Source organism: Gopherus flavomarginatus, chromosome 2 (assembly GCF_025201925.1).
Source record: "Gopherus flavomarginatus isolate rGopFla2 chromosome 2, rGopFla2.mat.asm, whole genome shotgun sequence".
Taxonomy (NCBI): Eukaryota; Metazoa; Chordata; order Testudines; family Testudinidae; genus Gopherus; species Gopherus flavomarginatus.
In genome coordinates this window covers 189,151,733-189,168,889 of record NC_066618.1, presented here as the reverse complement: position 1 = coordinate 189,168,889, position 17,157 = coordinate 189,151,733, and the positions used below count along the sequence as shown (strand labels likewise).

The window sequence follows — 17,157 nt, the reverse complement described above, 5'->3', positions numbered from 1 at the left end:
ATAGGATTAAAAAAAAAAGAAATTTCATTATTTCAGGTATTTAAATCTAAAATTTCACAGTGTTGTAATTACAGGGATCCTGACCCAAAAATGAGTTGCAGGGTGGGAGGGGGTTTGTGGTACTGCTACCCTTGCTCCTTCAGAGTTGGTCAGCTGGAGAGTGGCAGCTGCTGGTCATGAGCCCAGCTCTGAACATAGAGCTGCTGCCAGAAGCAGTGGAGAAGTAAGGATGGCATGGTATGGTATCACCAACTTTACTTCTCCGCTGCTGCTGGCAGGGCACTGAAGAGCTGCCACTCTCCAGCTCTGAAGGCAATGCAGAAGTAAGGGTGGCAATACCCTTGCCCCCCTAAAATAACCTTGCAACCCCCCCTGCAACTCCCTTTGTGTCTGGACCCCCAATTTGAGAAATGCTGGTCTCCCCTGTGAAATCTGTATAGTTTAGGGAAGGGGTCAGCAACCTTTCAGAAGTGGTGTGCCGAGTCTTTCTTTATTCACTCTGATTTAAGGTTTCGCGTACTGCTAATAAATTTCTATGTTTTTAGAAGGTCTCTCTCTCTAAGTCTATAAGGCTGGGTATGTGGGGGGTGCAAGAGTCAGGGCTGGGGTTATTGGGGGGGAGGGGAGTGAAGGAGTCAGGCAGAGGTCTGGGTGTGTATGAGGGAAGTACATGGCCCAGGGCAGGGGGTCAGGAATCAGGGCAGAGTGCTGGGTGACTGCCCTCCTCAAAACCTCCAAACCCCCCCCCCCGGGCTCCTTGCCCCCTGACTACTTCCTCCTGGGACCCCTGCCCCTAACTGCCCCCCAGGGCCCCATCCCCTATCCAAGCCTCCCTGCTCCTTGTCCCGACTGCCCCCCTTGCATCCTACCCCCTACCTTTCCCCTGACTGCCCCGACCCTTATCCTCACCCCCGCCCCCAGACAGACCCCCAGGATTCCCATGCCTATCCAACCGCTCCCTGCCCCCTGACAGGACCCACAGCTCACAGAACTCCTGACCCATACAACCCTTCTCCTGCTTTCTGTCTTCCCCAACCCCTCCCCACACCCCTGCCTCCTGACAGGACCCTCAGAACTCCCAACTCATCCAATGCCCCCAGCTCCTTGTCCCCTGATCACCCCCTCCAGTGACCCCCCCACCCTAACAGCCCCCCCAGGACCCTCTTTGCTCCCTGTCCCTGACCCCTATCCATCCCTCACCCCGACAGACCCCAGGACTCCCATGCCACATCCACTCCCCCTGCTCCCTAACTGCCCCTCCAGAGACCCCCACCCCTAGACACACACACACGATCCCACCCCCTATCCAACACACCCTTCTCCCTGTCCCCTGACTGTCCCCACCCCTTATCCAACCCCCCCAGCCCTGGATCCCTTACCATGAGGCTCCAAGCAGAGCCAGACACGCTGCCCCACAGAAGCATGCAGCCCCGCCCCCCAGAGCATTGTGCACACGGTGGCTGGGCTCCGGATGAGCAGGGAGCGTGTCTCCCTCCCCACAGAGTCAAACATTGCCCCGCGGGAGCGCGCAGCCCCCGCCCCCAGAGCACTACGCGCACGGCGGCAGGGCTCATGGGGAGAGGGGAAGGGGCCGGTGGTTTGCTGCGCTCGGCCGGGCACTCCAGCCTGGGAGCGCTGACCCCTGGTTTAGGGTAAAAGCACACAAAAGACCACATTTCATGGTGGGAGACCACATTTCACAGTCCACGACGTGTTTTTCATGGTCATGTATATGGTAGGGCCCTAGGTATGAGTCGACTGTTATCTTTTTCATTGCAAATCTTTATGTTCATGAACACAAAATTCACTCCATCCACCTGCTGAAATATGGGTTTTAACCACTGCAACTAAAAGATGCTCAAAATCGTTACATCTTTTAAATACAAAATCTTATTCTGTGCCCATCATCATATACAAGTGCCTCTAAAAATAAACTGTTTAATTTTAGTAACTGTCCATGGTTACCTGTTTCAACCTTACAAATTCACTTTATAAAGATTTTTCAATATAGTTTACAAAGACCAAACTACATAGAACATAACCGCTCCTAAATAAATCAGTCTATTGCAAGGTCCCCAAACTGTGAGGTGGAACATTCGGGGGACGCAGCTGGGGCCTAGGCCAGCTCCGGCCAGGGGAGGCACCACCCAGTTCCTCTCCTGGCCCAGGGTCCCGGCTGCTGGCTCCACGCCCAGGGTCCCAGGTGCCAGTCCCCTTACCCCTGTCAACGTTCCCCACTCCCAGCCCCAGCTCAGGGGGAGTTGCAGAAAGGGGTTGGGGTAGCGGGAGAAGCATAAGGTAAAAAGTCTTGGGACCACTGGTCTATTGAGTCCAAAACAAACAAAACCAAACCTGAACTAAAAAACATAAAAAACCCCACCCTTAAGTCTCTGGCCATGGGAAACATGATTTCTGCAATGCACTGTGGTATGAATGTTATTTATTCCAGCAGTACAGAACTGAACAGATCAAGTACAAATCTGGCCCTTATCCTGCAAGTGGTCCCACTAGAATCCATAAAACTACTCATATAAAAATTTGCAAGATCAGACCCTGTAACAGCAAGCGTCCATAATATCAACTCATACACCTGCGTCCGATTTCTCTCCCTTTATTTCTGTTTGTTTAAGATTAAGGCCAAAAAACATAAGGGTAAGAGTGAAAACTAACCCTTATCTTACCCGCATTATATTTCAGTATTGTACATATGATATGTAAGTCAACCACAGTTCAGCAATACATGCAATACTTGGGCATACCAAGTAACATCTAGTTTCCTGGCTTAAAGCTCATGTCTGATCCTTAACACATTTTTAAATTACTTAGGATCACAAGGACTATCAATAAGTACAAAAGGAAAATAACATATTCATCAAGAATTTTGTGAAAGAGATCAATCCAGTCTATTCAGGCCAACAATACTGACACATTACATTGAAGATGTAACTGCCAAATGAAGCAAATCCTTCAGTAAATAGAGTTCAGACAAGCAGATTCAACACCTCGAAAAACTTGTCTATATACAAACTAGTTTTATAATGTCACTTATATAGAGTGACCATATTTTCCTATGCTGAATACAGGACACCTGGTAAAATTACTTGTACTCAAACGAGTTCAACAGTAATCAATCAGAACTATGCAGTACAATCATTCAAATAAACATCAAGTTGACTGAGTCCCCCTTAAAAAGAAATACCTTCTTATCTTTCAGGCTTTAGGGTTCACACTAGACATGTAAATACCATTTTAAAAGTTAACCATTTAAACGATTAAAAATATGTCATTTAAATGGTTAACCAATCAAGCTGCTGGGGCCGATCCTGATGGCTAGCGCAGCGGGGGCTAATCTGCTGACATGGCTGGCACTGCTCAGAGCAGATTGGTCATATGTATCGTTCATCAATCAGGAGTTGGAGGCAGGTCAGATAAAATGATTTTAAAATAATACCTAGCGCTTATAGTATAGTATAATTTCAGTTAACTAGGATTTTTAGATAAAAAGAATTCGGTTATTTGAATCCAGAAAGCATCTCCCATGTCACCCTATGTTGGTTGGTAGCACTCATGTTTATATGAGTGCCTGATAATCTGAAAATTTTGGCTGTCCCCCAGGCCATTTAGATAAACAGGAGTGTACTGTACTTCATATCAGAGTATAGTACACGTGAATCCTTACTGTTGGAAGTGAGTTAGGGAGTGTGTCTAATTTGTTACATCAAGGAATTGTGAATCAATGTTTTTAGTATTACTCCTGCTTCTGCTTTTAACTCACTCTGTTTTGAGGAAGTCAGTATGGTTATGATCAAGAAAGTGACTGAGTAAAAATAATGCTGTGTTTCTTGACATCTGTTTCCCTGTGAGTGTATTCAGTCATAAAAAAAATTTAGGACAAACATGTTGTTTTGTATCCCGGCTAGACTGGTAGAGCAAACATTGCTATAGGACAGGAAGGTGGATTCTATATTATTTTGTATACATCAGCAGCACTATTGAATCTTTTATTTCTAGTAAAGATACTCAAGACTAAGTACAAGGCTCTAAGATTCCAGGTTGAGTTTTCAGTGGTGTCAGAAAAAACATCTTTTTACTTTTAGACTGAGCAAATCTGATGTGGAATCATTAGGATGCAATAAAAATGGAACCTCACAATGCCATTTTTCAGAGGCTAACTCTGCCCTCAACATCTTCATTTTAGAGGAGAAAATACTAATGTGTGTGTGGAATTATGGAGTTTAATATTTATAAAATGCTTTGATATTCTTTGAAAGACATTTTAGAAGCGCAAAGCAGCACTCTGCATTAAAGAAATAAGGAGACTGAAAAAATATTCAATCTGAATATGATTTTTTTTAAGTTGATATTCTTTTAAATTTTCTTGTCCAGATGAGGATTTTGGTTGTGCAGGGCTAATACAGTAAGGCTGAGTCTACACTACAGCCTATGTCAGCCCCCCCAAACAACATAAGTTACATCAGCATAAGCATTTGTGTGCACATCACTGTCAGCAGGAGAGCTTCTGCTGCAACATAGCTTATGACGCTCAAGGAAGTGTTGTTTTTTGGGTTTTTTTTTTTTAATGTCGATGGGAGAGCTCTTTTCCATCAGCATAGAGCTCTCTTTACCAGATGCACTACAGTGGCACAGCTGTATTGGCACAGGTGCACTGCTGCAGCACTGTACGTATAGACATAGCCTTAGAGACTTGTCATTCTGATAAGCGGATGCTGATGTTTTAAGATGTACGCTAGCCTGTCATCTGCTACTGGTGTGCAACGTTATAGGCACTAGAACGTTTGATCAAGGGAAATGTTGTTGCTGATACAGATGCTGAGTGTCACAGGACAAGTGCAGGGTGACCAGATGTCCTGTTTCTAAGCCCTCCTACAAGTGTCCCAACTTTCTTAAAAACGGGCAAACTGTCCCAGATTTTCCGTCTCCCCCACCCATCAGTACTGACGGGTCCATTCCTGCTGCTGGCTGGACCCCTGCTCACCAGCAGCCTGTCCACTAGCGGTGAGCTGGAGAGTCCAGTGGCCAACGATGGAGAAGGGTGTGCAAGGCTGGTGGCAGGGTGAAGATGCAGCTGGGGGGCTGTCAGCTCCGCCGCTGGTCTGTCAGCGCAGCCCATGCTGTGTGGCAGCAGAACTGGCAGTGTCCCCTTTCCAGCTGGCACTGGCTGCCCACTGCAAGCTGCAGAGGCTGGTGAGTGTGGGCAGGCGCCAGTCAGTGGCCGGTTACGTGTCAACTTGGCTGCCCGCCCATCGGCCCTTTAAGTACTCCCCCTCTTGCTGTCCTTTTCCTTGCTTTCCCTTTGCCCTTTCACGACCCCCATCTCTCTCTCACACACAGGATGTGTGTCTGTCTCTCCCCCCACACACACCACTGCTCCTCCATATCACCCCCAGCAGAGCACATCCCACCACCAGTACAGTAACTCCTCACTTAGCGTCATCCTGGTTAATGTTGTTTTCTTGCTGATCAATTAGAGAACATACTTGTTTAAAGGTGGGCAATGTTCCCTTATAAGGTTGTTTTGCAGCCACCTGCTTTGTCCACTGCTTGCAGAAAGAGCAACCCGTTGGAGCTAGCTGGTGGGGGCTTGGAACCACAGTGGACCGGCAGCCCTCCCCCACCCCCAAATCAGCTCCCTGAAGTTCCCTGTGTGGCAGCCACCCAGCAGGTTATCAGTTGCCGGGCAGTTCAGCTGTCTCCTCCATCCCCCACCCCCAACGTGCTGCTCCTGCCCTCTGCCTTGGAGCTGCTCCCATAAGCCTCCTCCTTGCTTTGCGGGGGGGAGGGGGAGAGAAGAGAAAAGGAGTGCTAATGTCAGGGTGTTCCCACACACACACACCCCCCACCTCCTTTACCCCAGTGACCACAGAACGGCGGAGAGGACTCAGAATGAGGGAGCTTGCTGGCAGCAGCTGCTGTCTCAACTTGCTGATCTACTTAAAAAGGCAGTGTACTTAGAGTATGGTCAGTGTACTTAAAGGGGCAATGCGCATCTCTCTCTCACACACAGGACGTGTGTCTGTCTCTCCCCACCCCATACAACTCTCTGCAATGCTATCTCCCCTCCCTCCATTCGTGCTTCCTTGTAGAGTGTGAGGTTACATTAACAACGTGTTAACCCAGGGGTTTTCAAACTGGGGGTCAGGACCCCTCAAGGGTTGTGAGGTTATCACATGGGGGTGCAAGCTGTCAGCCTCCACCCCATACCCCGCTTTGCCTCCAGCATTTATAACGGTGTTAAATATATAAAAACATGTTTTTCATTTATAAGGGGGGGGGGGTCGCACTCAGAGGCTTGCTATGTGAAAACGGTCACCAGTACAAAAAGAGACCCACTGTGTTAACCCTTGAGGGCTTAGCCAAGTGCTAGTTCATCATTTAGCAGTAAAGCATTCCCTGGGAAATATCCTACCCTCTGATTTCACCACCTCAACCAAGCTTCACAATCATCATTGCTGTGTCCAGTATTAAACTGTTTGTTTAAAACTTATACTGTGTGTATAAGTTTTATACAGTATAAGTATACAACACAGTATAAGTTTTAAACAAACAGTTTAATACTGGACACAGCAATGATGATTGTGAAGCTTGGTTGAGGTGGTGAAGTCAGAGGGTAGGATATTTCCCAGGGAATGCTTGCTGCTTTATAGTATTTTGTCTGGTGAAAATTTCCCTGGAACCTAATCCCTACTATTTACATGAATTCTTATGGGGAAATTGGATTTGCTTAACATCATTTCTCGTAAAGTAGCATTTTTCAGGAACATAACTACAACGTTAAGCAATGAGTTACTATACTGTGCAGAGAATCAGCCCCTGCTCAGAGCACTCAGCTCACGAAGGGCCTAGCCAGCAGGCTCCTTCCTTTCGTCACTGCCTCTGACTCGGCTGGCATCCAAGGAAAACCCAAGACTCTCCGGCGCAGAGCACTGTCGTCCTCTGTCCCCCCCCCGCATAATGCCAGCATCCGGAAGCCTCTCTGTCTCTCAGCTAAGCTCTGGAGTGGTGATGGGGGCGATTTTCAGCCTGTTCATGCTCCCAAACCAGCAGTCTCCACAGCAGACCCCCGGAGCAGGGGCTTAGCACCCTTTTCTCACTCACCCCTGCCCTGCATCCTGCCCCCAGGAAGCAAGCTGCCCATTGGCATAAAAACCCCACCTCCACGAGCAGCAGAAGCTAAATTGGAAGGAGAAGCTCTCCTGCTAACATAGCCCTGTGCACGAGAGCTTATGTCAGTGTAACTTATGTCACTCAAGGGAGAGGCTTAATCACCACCTTAACGACTTAAGTTATGCTGACATAGGCTGTAGTGTAGACATAGCCTCAGATGCTGAGCTTTCCATCTATCCTGATGCCAATTTCACTAGGTTTCCAAATTACCAGTAGTAGATAAGACCTGAATTTCTCAGGTACAAAATCAAATAGAAATAACACTAAGAAAAATCTTTCAGATATACTGTATGAATATGCATTAAATTACAAAGAAGCTAAAATGGAACCAAAATCTTTATTTTTTTCCTTTGCAAGTCACCTTTAAAGTTTTTGTCTCAGGAATCTTATTTACTTTTAACAAGCAGCCCAGTATTCTAATATGCACTCTCCGTGGTTCCACACAGTAGAAAAAACATTTTGTAATTGAAGTTCAGTTTCAAGTTTGACACCTTCCCGGAGCAAGAGAAAGTTTCATCAACAATATCTCAGTCCTTTTAAAACCTAAATTACACTCTTGAACATGTATATGAATATTTCAAGCTGGCAAGCCAATAAATTGATAAAAAAAGCAAGGTGGAAAAGAATGTCAGTCGACACTGCTAACCCAAGAACATAACCAACCATGAATGAAACATAGAAGAAGTTATAAAATGTAATCAGTTAAGTTTATATTATTCATTTTTCCCCTGTCTGAAGTTTCTTCCTCTAGCATGCATTGGAACACCACACAGGCCCAATATACACACCATATTGCAATGGTTTAACTAAATGTGTGATTTAAAAATCAAACACGTGCAAAACTCTCTGTGAACACGCATAACCCAATTTAAGCCTGTCTTACGCTGACTTAGTTAAATCAGTTCCTTACCATCTTAAGCTAAATCAGTATAAGCCTGGGTTAAACTGATTTAAGTGTCCATGTAGGAGTCTGCACCAATTTAACTAAATTTTAAAATAAATGTTTAAACTGATTGAGTTAAACCAGTCCACCCTGCATGATAGAAAACCAAAAATCTATGTTAAGAGAGGAGTAAATAGACCCGTGGAAAAATACTTGCTCCAAGACACTACTGCTCTTTTCTTAAGAAAGGTCTAGGTGAAGCGTGAGACAAGCTATGAAACAAAGCATTTATAATTAGACAAACTCTATTTTCAGGTCCATAAAATGAAAAAAAAATTATATGGTTCTAAAGCAACATACTAAAACATCATAACCAAACTAAAAACATACCTTGATTTATGCAATTTGTCTTAAGTTCTCTTGAATAAAGTATCTGAAAAGTAACAAAGACTCTTAGAGACGATTCACGTAAACATAGTCACAAGTCTGACACAGATAGAATATCAGTTATTGAACTTGATTTCTGTGTTCTTAAATAGTAACCACTTCCATTCTGGTGGTGTACATGAACTCTGCACTGGACACCTGAAGAACATATTTACAGACTTCGGGGCAACTATTCCAGATAAAGATAAATATTCAGAGTAAAAAGAGAAGTCTAAGGTGGCAGAAGTATGTTGATAAAAGTTTTTTAAAGTTTCATTTACTAATGAGTTTGCACAATATGAGCTACATAGTCACTCTGGAGTGCATTATTTTCTTTAAGACAGTGGAGTGTTTCGGAAAGGTACTAATCTGAGAGCTCTGTAAATGGAAGATACTGATTTATCCACTAGAATACAGTACAGGCAGTAATAATACAAGTTCCTGAACATTGCCCTACCAATGTGGCAAATGATCAAGAGGGACCACATCTCAGGATTAAGTCAGTAATTCCACTTATTAAACATTCAGTCCTTGCCGGAAAGTGCTAACAAGTTAACTGGATGGTGTTTTTCAACATCAACATGCGCCTCACAAGCAACTGAGCTGAGACCACACACGTATCACTGATTAGTAATCCGAGTTTTCCTCTGTTCAGTCACTTCTGCTCCAACACATCATAAATAATAGTATTTGCATCAGGCCTTCTCACAGATTTATCTCCATATTAAAAAATACATATTTTAAAAGGAAAGATTAGACAAATCTTTGCATTAAAAAGATTCTGGTTTGACTGCATCATGGTGGATTGAACTAACAGATCTTCTCATCTTTCATAACACTGAAACACCATGGGAGCAGGGGACCAGATGCTGAGCTTTAGCCAACATATTCTTAGAACATGGGTCCAGCAGTGTGGTCTAATGGCTAGAACAACAGACTGGGACTCAGGAATCTTGGGTTTATTCCCAGCAGCCTCTGGCCTACTGGGTGACCAGACAAACAATTTCACCTCTGTGCTTCACGATATGCCACATTGCCATTACAGGGCATGTCTGCAGCTATCTAGCTTGGGTATACGCAGCAATGCAGCTGACAGCACAGATTGTGGAACCTGCTGGAGACCCTGGGTGATTCCTCACACAGGAAGCTCAGCACTCGCTCACAGGGTCCCCACGAGCCCCAGGCAGATGACCCCTCAGTTTCCTCTATCTGTAAAATGGGGACAATGATCCCGCCCCCCCCATGGAGAGCTGCACAACAGCAGCGCCAGGAGGAAGCCGGCTACGGTTACCATCACCGCCACGGGGCTGCCTAAGCTGAGGGACAGAGCACAGCCGCGCCCTTAGCGCAGGGCCCCGGGCACCGGCCCCGCTCCTCCTGTAAACACATGGGGCCGCCGCTCGCAGGTGGGGGCGGGGGAGTGTCACCGCCCCGCGGGGCTCGAAGCAGCAGCCCGCGCCCCCCGCCAGGCCCGCCGGCCACAGCAGCGCGCCCGAAGGGGCCTGTCCCGCCGCGAGCCGGGCCCGCTGCCGGGGAAGGGGGCTGAACGCTGAATAAACGACTCCGGCATGGGAAGCGGGGACAGGAGCGGCACCTACGACTTACCTCCCAGCCCGCGCACTCAGCCGGACTCCACCATGATGCCGGCCCTCCGCCCCGCCCCTTCACACGTCAAAACGTCGCAGCCGCGACGGGCTCCCAGGGCGGCCAAACTAAGTCATTCCGCACCTCTGCCCTTAGCTCCACACACACACACACACACACCAGAGCGAGGCTGGCCCCACTCCCAGGTCCGCCGGCGAGGGCTGGTACGCAGCGCTGAGTCTTGAGTTCTGGGCTTCTCCCGCCTCCGCTCACAGGGCGGAAGGGGGCGGGGCTGGGGCTGCTGAGCGTTCCACTCGGGAGGGTGGGGCCGGGTTTGTGGGGAGATTGTTCGTTGTCCCGCGGCCCCCCTAGTGGCCGAGCCGTTCCCCGACGCTGGGGCACGTGTCCCTGCGTGTCTCTGCCGCCAGGGGGCTGCAACCTGCGCGTGCAGGGACTCCTGCAGTTTGGGCTCCGAGCACGCCCCGGGTCCCAGCAGACTCCCGCTGAACGCACCGGGCTTGGCGCCACTGACCGTGGGCTGGGGAGGCCGCAGCAGGGCTCCCTTCGGGCTGCACAGGCAAGGCGGCGTTATGAGGGATGATATGCCTAGCAGCTCCAGCTCACAGGGGGCCACCAGGATAAATCTGTCCAAAGTTTACCCCAAGGCCCAGCCAGCACAAGGCTTAGGTACTGCGTGTGTCCCCTCGAAGCCCTTTGATGCAGCTGGGAATTTAAATATTGCCACCCCGCAGCATTCAAAACTGAATGAAAAATCAGATGCCTTAAGAATTGTAAGTTTGTTTTAAAAGACTTAGGTTGAGTTCTTTGTTTTCTGATGTCTGTGGTTTTAAGATGGAATCAGGTCCCATATGCAAGCTTCTGTCTACAACCCACAGTTATTCTTATAAAAAGCTGAGAGCTCACATTCTTATGTAAACATATAACTCATGTGCTGGTGCTTTACTACAAACATAAAATAGTGCAAGAGTTAAAGTAAAATTGGAAGACTTGACAACCAGTTGGTGGTTCTGTAGTGTTATGAGCCAGGTGAAACTTCATTATGGGTTGAGTTAAAAACTCATTGATGGGTGTGACTACATCCATCAGTTAGGGTTAGAGCTAGGCACCCACCTAAGGCAAAAGGAGTATGTGAATTTACCTAGGAGCTTTAGCTAAGCATAGTTTTAGAGAGGTGGTGTGTGAAGGGAATGGAGAATACCAAGGAGCGGAGTGACCCAGACAGCCTGAAGGAGAAGCTGAAAGCATAGTGTCTCTGACCCTGAACAAACCTGGGGAGAGATTTCCAGGTCAGTGTTCTTGGTGCTGTAAGCAAGCACAAGATGATGTACATATCCTGTAAATAAATAAGATTGCATCAAATAAACGCCTGGCACCAGTTCTGGAACATCTCCAGGGTCCCAAATTTTGACTAGCACCTCAGGTCAAAAAGGGGCAACCGTAACACAAGCAGCATGTTGGGAGGTGGCAGCATTCCCTCAATATCAACTCAGACCTGTACTCTTCATCCTGTCATGCTTTATTTCCCTGAATCTGTAGAGTCTGACTCTGACGTGACTCTGGTCCTGCAGGCCTCTTTGGCTGAGATTTTCAAAGCCACCAAGGCTACTCTATTAAAATTACACTGGTCTACAATTTTTAAGAAGTCGTCTGCTTTAGAGATAAAGTGATATTTATTATGTATATTGATGTGCTGAATTCAAATATGACAGTTAAAACAACTGATTGGCTACTGTTTCTAAGATATTTATGTTTTTACATTTTATGTCTATGAATATTGTGTAGATAGCAGAGTTTTAATCATAAATTGTAAACCTAGGTCTTTTCACGTGTTTATGGTTGCTTTACATGATAATATTTCACCTGTCCTGTTTATGTAACACTTTAAAAATCAGCAAAAGGGTTATATAAACAACATTTATTATGAAACAAAAGGCAAAAAACTTATGTACATAGTTTAGTCCTATTCAGTGTCTACTTAGCACTTCTTAGCTTGTCTCTTGTATTCATTAAATGGAGCATCTCTTGGCACTGTCCAGCAATAGTCTGCAAGCATTGATGGGCTCCATTTGCCGTAGTAGCCTGCCAGGAGATTCCACTGCTGTAATCTGGAGCCCAACAGCTCTGCCTTACTCTTGATTAGTTCAAATCCCTGACAAGGTCATTCAGTTCACCTTGTGCTATGAGGTGTGGTTCAGAGGAGGAGGATGGGAGAAAATGTGGGTCCTGTGACGTTGATGGTTCAGGACCAGAAGTTTCATCCTCTTCCTCGTCTGACTCAAGTGAGAATGATGCTGGTGCATCAGGAATCGGCAGTCCTTCTCTGTGGGGTACTGGGCGTATAGCTGATGGAATGTTTGGATAATGCACAGTCCACTTTTTCTTCTTTGACACACCTTTCCCAACTGGAGGCACCATGCAGAACTAACAATTGCTGGTATGTTCCGTTGGCTCTCTTCAAATCATTGGCACTGCAAAAGGCATAGATTTCCTTTTCCTGTTCAACCACTGGCGAAGATTTGTTGCACAAGTGTTGCAGCATATATGTGGGGCCCACCTCTTGTCCTGATCTCCAATTTTGCAGCCAAAATAAAGGTGATAGGCTCTCTTAACCAGAGTGGTTATACTGCGCTTTTATGATGCAAAAGTCACTTCACCACAAACATAGCAGAAGTTATCTGCACTGTTCACACAAGTACGAGGCATCTCTGCTCACTTTGGCTAAACAGAAATGTGTCCCTTTGCAAAATCAAACACCGACAAATAAGAGAGCACGACACTGTATGATTTCTAGAACTGATATAGGGCAATTTGTTCAGCAGAGTGATGTAAGCTTTGTTATGATTGCATCATCCATGACTTCTAGGAATAACATGATGCAATTCATATCATGTATGACGCAATACCAGCTTCAGATTCCGTCATTCATTGTTTTGCCTCAAAAGCAAGTAGTGTCCAAACCCAGTCATAGATTTATTCATAGATCCAGTCAAAGATGTATTTGAGTCATTTCTGGTTTAAATTGAGATCCCTTCCCTTTATAACTCACTTATCCTCCGCCATGCCCAAGTCAAGGGTAGTATATACTGACCCAATAGCATATCTTGAAAACTAGAGCCAATCAACAATTTTAAGCATCATTTTCGTTCTCAGTGACCCAGAATTAGTAAAGTTGGACTACATTTATTTCAGAAGCATTTTTGCTGTAGAGCAGTGTTATTGGAGCTTGGATGATCATATGCCTTTGGAGGCATTTAAAGTCTAAGGGTATGTCTACACTACGGGATTATACCGATTTTACAGAAACCGGTTTTTTAAAACAGATTGTATAAAGTCGAGCGCACGCAGCCACACTAAGCACATTAATTTGGCGGTGTGCGTCCATGTACCAAGGCTGGTGTCGATTTCCAGAGCGTTGCACTGTGGGTAGCTATCCCATAGTTCCCCCAGTCTCCCCTGCCCCTTGGAATTCTGGGTTGAGATCCCAGTGCCTGATGGGGCAAAAAAATATTGTCGCGAGTGGTTCTGGGTACAGCCTCACCCCTCCCTCCATGAAAGCAGCAGACAACGACGAGAGTGATGAGGACATGGACACAGAATTCTCTCAAACCGCAGGCCCCTGCACTTTGGAGATCCTGCTGGTAATGGGGCAGGTTCTAGCCATTGAACGCCGATTTTGGGCCCGACAAACAAGCACAAACTGGTGGGACCGCATAGTTTGTTCAATTACAGGCTGAGCAAGAGCAGAATGGTTGTAGAATGTTCATTTGGCCATCTAAAGGCGTGCTGGCGCACATTACTGACGCGCTCAGACCTCAGCCAAACCAATGTCCGCTTTGTTATTGCTGCTTGCTGTGTGCTCCACAATCTCTGTGAGAGTAAGGGGGAGACCTTTATGGCGGGGTGGGAGGCTGAGGCAAATCACCTGGCTGCTGATTACGCGCAGCCAAACACCAGGGCGATTAGAAGAGCACACCAGGAAGTGGTGTGCATCAGAGAAGCTTTGAAAACGAGTTTCATCACGGGCCAGGGTACAGTGTGACTGCTGTGTTTGTTTCACCTTGATGAACCGCCCCCCCCTTGATTGACTCATTCCCTGTAAGCAACCCACCCTCCCCCTTCGATTACAGCTTGCTTAAGGAAATAAAGTCACTATCGTTTAAAAATCATGTATTCTTTATTAAGTCATTATAAAAAGAGGGAAAGAACTGACAAGGTATCCCAGGTGTGGTTTGGGAGGAGGATAGGAGGGAAGGAAAAGGTCACTAAAAAAATTTCAAAATAATGGCAGCCTTTTGGTTGGGCTGTCCACAGGGGTGGAGTGAGCGGGTGCATGGAGCCTTCCTCCACGCGTTCTTACCCGTCTGGGTGAGGAGGATGTGGAACATGGTGAGGGTGGTTATACACGGGCTGCAGCAGCACTCTGTGATCCTGCTGCTGTTCCTGAAGCGCCACCAGACACCAGAGCATGTCAGTTTGATCACACAGCAGCCCCAGAGTTGCATCCCGCCACCGCTGATCTTCCTGCCTACATCTCTGATCTTCCTGCTGCCACCTCTCATCTCAAGCATCCCTCCTGTCCTCACATTCACTGGCATCTTTCCTGTAATTTGATACCACGTCCTTCCACTCATTCAGATGAGCTCTTTCATTGCGGGTCGCTTCCATGATTTCCGAGAACATTTCATCTTGTGTCTTTTTTTTCCATCGCCTTATCTGAGATAGCCTTCAGGATGGAGTAGGGAGGCTTGAAAAATTTGCAGCTGCATGAGGGAGGGAAAAAAGGGAGAGAAGTATTTAAAAAGATACATTTTACAGCAGCAGAAACCACCCCCCCCATCCAATTCTCTGGGATGATCGCTTTACCCCTCCCCCCACCACGTGGCTGGTATCATGGAAGATCACTGCTAAACATCCCCTTCCCCCCCACCGCGTGGCTGGTAGCAGGGAAGATCCCTGCTAGCCAAACACAAAAAAGCTCAGCGCCAATCACCCCACTCCTTCCCCCTGCTTGGCTACCTGCAAGGAAGGATTTATTTTAAGCAACAGGCAAACAGCCCAGTAGGAATGGCCATCTCTGTCCCCTTAATTAAATTTCTGAATTTCAACCAGGTTACCATGAACGATATCACTCTCCTGAGGATAACACAGCAAGATAAAGAACGGATGTTGCTTGAATGCCAGCAATCACCGGGACCATACGCAGCTAGGCTTTGTCATGCAATGATACCAAATTACTTGCTATATGCATGGCGTGGTCAAGTGTCCTACCATGGAGGATGGAATAAGGCTGCCCTGCCCAGAAACCTTCAGCAAAGGCTTTTGGAGTACCTCCAGGAGAGCTTCGTGGAGATGATCCCTGAAGGATTTCCACTCCATCCCCAGACATGTTAACAGACTTTTCCAGTAACTGTACTGGCTGTGAATGTACACAGTTTTATTTTGGAGCAGCCTGTATCTCCTTCAGGGCATAAAAAACAGCTTTTTGTAATTGCATTAAGGATGTCACGCTAATCCATTCGCAGTGTTCTTAGAATCCTTATTTCTAGAAACAACAGATTTTCTCCTTATAGCAAGTAGAAAAAAGTGTCTGAAAGCCCTGGGTCAAGTCCTCAGGGCAAATTAATCATTAAAAAACGCTTGCTTTTAAACCATGTTTTATATTTACAAAAGGTACACCCACCAGAGGTCCCTTCCATGGTTTCATTGTGTGGGACAGTGGCTTGGGAGGGCAATTCCGTCAGGGTGAGAAAATGCTCCTGGCTGTTGGGGAGAACAGAGTGCTGTGTGCTCTCTGCAAGCTCATCCTCCTCTTCCTCCTCATATTCCCCATCTGCAGAATCCTCAGCCATGGCTGAGATTACCACCTCCACCTCAGAATCCACGGACAGGGGTGAGGTAGTGGTGGCGGACCCCCCTAGAATTGCATGCAACTCAGCGTAGAAGCGGCATGTTTTCGGCCCTGCCCTGGATCTTCCGTTTTGCTTATTTGGTTTTCTGGCAGGCTTGTCTGAGCTCCTTAACTTTCACACGGCACTGTACTGAGTCCCTGGTGTGGCCTCTCTGCATCATGGCCTTGGAAATTTTTTCAAATGTTTTTTCATTTTGTCTTTTGGAACAGAGTTCTGTTAGCACAGATTCCTCTCCCCATACAGCGATCAGACCCAGTACTTCCCGTGTGGTCCATGCTGGAGCTCTTTTTCGATTCTTAGGAGACTGCATTGTTACCTGTGCTGATGAGCTCTGCGTGGTCACCTGTGCTGGTGAGCTCTCCACGCTGGCCAAACAGGAAATGAAATTCAGAAGTTTGCAGGGCTTTTCTTGTCTACCTGGCCAGTGCATCCGAGTTCAGATGGCTTTCCAGAGCGGTCACAATGGTGCACTGTAGGATACCGCCTGGAGGCCAATACCATCGAATTGTGGCCACACTAACCCTAATCCGACATGGCAATACCGATTTCAGCGCTACTCCCCTCGTCGGCGAGGAGTACAGAAATCGGTTTTAAGAGCCCTTTATATCGATATAAAGGGCTTCGTTATGTGGATGGGTGCAGGGTTAAATCAGTTTAACTCTGCTAAATTCGGTATAAATGCATAGTGTAGACCAGGCCTTAGTCTATAATGTTTCACATACTCCTCAAATATCAGTAACACCTTTTTATATACTTCTATTTCTCAACTATAGGGTTATTAGTAAAACTAAGAACTCTTACATCATAAGTTTTGAGAGCATTGGCCAAAATTTTGAAACCTAAGTGACTAAAGTTAAGTTCGTAAATCTGTATTCAGGAACCCACAAAAGTGACCTGATTTTCAAAGATGCAGAGCAATTTATTTCAACAGTATTTGTGAGTGCTCAACACCTTTGGCCTCATTAGGCCTGATGATAAATTTAGAAATCAAAGATGGGCACCCAGGTTTCAAAACTTGGGGCATTCAACTTAATTTACCTTACTTAAAATCATGTTGCATTCCCTATGCTTTACATTTGACTTTGCAAAACTTATTCAGTACAAAATTACACATTTAAAATTAAGCCAACTTGTGCCCATTCGTACTCC

The 17,157-nt window shown here is 46.4% G+C and overlaps 1 protein-coding gene across 2 annotated transcripts in view; it reads right to left on the bottom strand.

Moving 5' to 3' along the window:
* CDKAL1 (CDK5 regulatory subunit associated protein 1 like 1) overlaps positions 1-10,205 on the bottom strand; it is a 640,704-nt gene extending 630,499 nt beyond the window's left edge. The window contains exons 1-2 of one of the 2 annotated variants that reach the window (XR_007772820.1): positions 10,100-10,205; positions 8,459-8,501 (exon numbers count right to left, since the gene is read on the bottom strand). The gene's annotated coding sequence lies outside the window, so the exon portion shown is untranslated. The remainder of the gene's footprint in view (positions 1-8,458; positions 8,502-10,099) is intronic. The other variant, XM_050942303.1, reaches the window with a different exon arrangement.
* Positions 10,206-17,157: the final 6,952 nt, after the last annotated feature.